General features: G+C 40.8%; 1 long non-coding RNA gene across 1 annotated transcript in view; it reads left to right on the top strand.

Annotated features, from left to right (window-relative positions):
• LOC110396740 overlaps window positions 688–3,241 on the top strand; it is a 12,742-nt gene continuing 10,188 nt past the window's right edge. Inside the window, exon 1 of the long non-coding RNA XR_002437221.1 lies at window positions 688–736. This is a non-coding gene — a long non-coding RNA (uncharacterized LOC110396740). The remainder of the gene's footprint in view (window positions 737–3,241) is intronic.

Below are 3,241 nucleotides of genomic sequence, written 5' to 3' on the forward strand. Positions count from 1 at the left end.
TGCATGAATTGCTCTGAAAGTAATGCCTCCTATTTATTTCCGTGGAAACTACGACAGATACAAGGAGCACAATGCCAGCAAATTCTCAGCTATAGAACAATATTTTCCAACAGCGTCACCACTAATAGCTATACATTTTCAACAGTGATGAACAAGAGCCTGTATGCCACACTTGTAAATATCTGCATGGCCATCCGGAATGTGGCTTGTCCTTCACATTGATGTCATCACTATTGAAATGCACTGCCACTGCCACTCGGTGCTCACATTCACTGTTAGGTAACTATAAACATTCAGGAAGTGTTGATGAATGTCAATGGGCACATTTTTTTGCATGGAGGAATTCAATGAAACACTTTTGCTTTATATGTGCTTCCATGTCAGATGCCATTTTGTCAGTCCCTCTCTTCTATCTGTCACACAGCAACAAAGTGTAACAGAATACTGGTAGGAATATTCAACCTCTACTTCCATACCACCATTATCCACTTCTGATGTCATAGCATGAGAACTGTTAGGCCCCAGCCTGAACCAGTGATTGAACACCTAGTGAAGAGGTGAGGCCAACCCTAGAACCACAGGTGCAAACAGTTCATCTGTCCAACCGGAAGGGGTGGACCCTGGGTCCACCCCCTCTCTAACCTCATTTAAGGGCTGGCAGCCAACAGGAAAGTGTTTTTCTTGGAGAGTGCTTCCTTGTAGGAGTTTTCCTGCAAGCCCTTAACTTCTGAATGGGGTAAGATAATTTTTTTTTTTATTACCAGCTTGTGACTGATATTTTTTGTGGGTTATCTGAAAACTGGTCAGAGGCAACTGTATACCTCTAGTTTTCCTATACAGCCAACATGATAAAATAGCAGGTATTACTTTTGGAGTATCCCTTTTATATTTCTGCACAACAAGTTTAAGACTCTACGGTGAACAGTAAGCAGTTACTACTCTCAGTCAGTGTATGATAAGCAGTGTGCTGATGCTTCCCTTTCCCTCTAGACCTAGTTGCTGTGCAGAGAAATATCATAATCTCCTACAACTAAAGTATTTGCCAGAGCAAAAGTGAGACTGTATACTATCACCATGAAGATGAAGGAGAGGTGTGGCTTCAGCTGACTTGCCTATGCTGCATCCTTTATCTGTTGTCATCTGTGCTCCCTACACAGGTTGATTTCATTTCCATTAGGATTTAAAATCTGTATGAAATATTCAAGTTTGCTTTTGTTCTCTCTCCCCACCCCAAACAATTAAGAATTAATAGATTAGTATCATAGTCATAGAATGGCTTGGGTTGGAAGGGATCTTTAAGATCTAGTTCCAACCCCCTGCTATAGGCAGGGACACCTCCCTCTAGACTAGGTTGCTCAAGGCCCCATCCAGCCTGGCCTTGAATGCTTCTGGGGAGGGGGCATCCACAATCTTGTTAGTTTATGCGAACTGAGCATTAGTGTGGGAATACAAAACATCGGCTTGTTATTGACACTATTCTCAGCCTAAATCCAAATCATGGTATCATACCAGCTTCTCCATAGAAAATTAACTCTATTCTAGGCAAAAACAAGGTGATATCTCATGCGCTATCCATTTCTCACAGCTGTTCTTAAAAGGCATTCTAGCCAATGCTGTTTCATGTCATGTCCCAGACCCCATTCAGGTACCTGTTCTATGCTTCTCACCACTTGCACACAGCCTGTCAGAGGAATTACCTTAAGCTACATCTCTCTCCATGGGCTGTTTGAAAGTCCAGATGGTGGCCTATATGAAACATCTGGTACCTAGAAAAAATGAGGGTTAGCATCACTTTTGGTATGCCCTTCTAGCCATTAATGCTATATCTTAATCAGATAGTGGTAGACTGCTTATTGATCATTTAGGGTCTCATTCTTCTCAGTTACACAGGGGTGTATAAGAACTAGTTTCACTCCTGCAGAAGTGCAGGTGAGCAGAGAATGTGGATCTTAACCTTTAAAAGCTTCTTGTGCTTTGAAAACTGTAAGCAAATGAGAAGCATACATTTTGTTCACTTCTGGAGTTAATATTACGCCTCTTATTTCTTCAGTTCAATCAAGTACTATGCAATTTCTAGTTAGGCATTTAGCACAGGCTACATTCATTAAAGATTACTGAGAGTATATTACTGATTATTGTCTGTTCAGTATAACGTTCTTTGCTGATATGAGTTAATGGCTTTCCTTTAAAATATTATAATATTAAAGCATTATATTTTAGGCAATTAACTTTAAATCCAAAGGTTCTATTTTTCTAAGTAAATATAATAAACCAATAGGAAGGACAAGTTTTTAATGTCTTAAAAACAATTATTCTCATTCCCTGTATCTAAGAGGTAAGTAACTTGAATTGTAAAACTGACTGGTATCTTTTCTTGTTCCTTCTGGAAGGAGCACAGAGTTTGTGACAGCTGTCACAATCTACTGGCATACCATGTGATATACAGCACCATGAAACAGTGGAACATTCTCTAATGGCCTTATTGATGACTATACATTATAAAACTCTGCTGCCTACTAAAGGAAACACTAGCTGGACTTTAATTACATCAATACACTGTAGTCAATGTAGACAATAATGGAAATGCTTAAGAATTAAGAATGATGCATCTCATGGGATTAGCACAATGGCCTCAGATTTCTGGAAAACTGAATACCAATCACAGGTAAAAATAGGTTCGGTACCATACATTTTCTGGCACTTCTACTTAAGCAAACCACTGTTAGACTGTGTATCCCTAAAACACTAACACTTCAATGCTATTGACAGTACTGATTCAGGTGTCCCTATTGTCGTCTGCAGATGATTGCTAATGAGGCAATCCAAGCATACATTCATCTGATGCAGCGGAGGTGTCAGGGCAAGGTTGTAGTATAAGGAGTAGGCAAGAGCACTGCTCTCTCAGTTCAGCAGAGGCAGTAAACAGAGCAGTAGCTGGCACAAGGTGGCATATCTCTCTTGACTGCAGTGCTATCATGGAGGGATATAAACTCTTCAGAACGAACAGAATGGGACAGGGAGGAGAAGCTCAGGCTCGTGGACCTCTTGTATGGAACAAGTTGAATGAGAGCTTGTGGATCAGAGGAAAGGCCAGTGGGGGTGATGTCTGAAGGGCCACCTGGATCAGTGTGGAAAAGTGGATGAAGTATTCTTTAAACAACCTAGACTGGAGGAAAGAAGGCTTTAGGGGGTCTTCATAGCAGCTTCCCAGTACCCAGGTAGATCATCAGAAAGACAAAAC

The sequence above is a fragment of the Numida meleagris genome, chromosome 3 (assembly GCF_002078875.1).
Source record: "Numida meleagris isolate 19003 breed g44 Domestic line chromosome 3, NumMel1.0, whole genome shotgun sequence".
Taxonomy (NCBI): Eukaryota; Metazoa; Chordata; class Aves; order Galliformes; family Numididae; genus Numida; species Numida meleagris.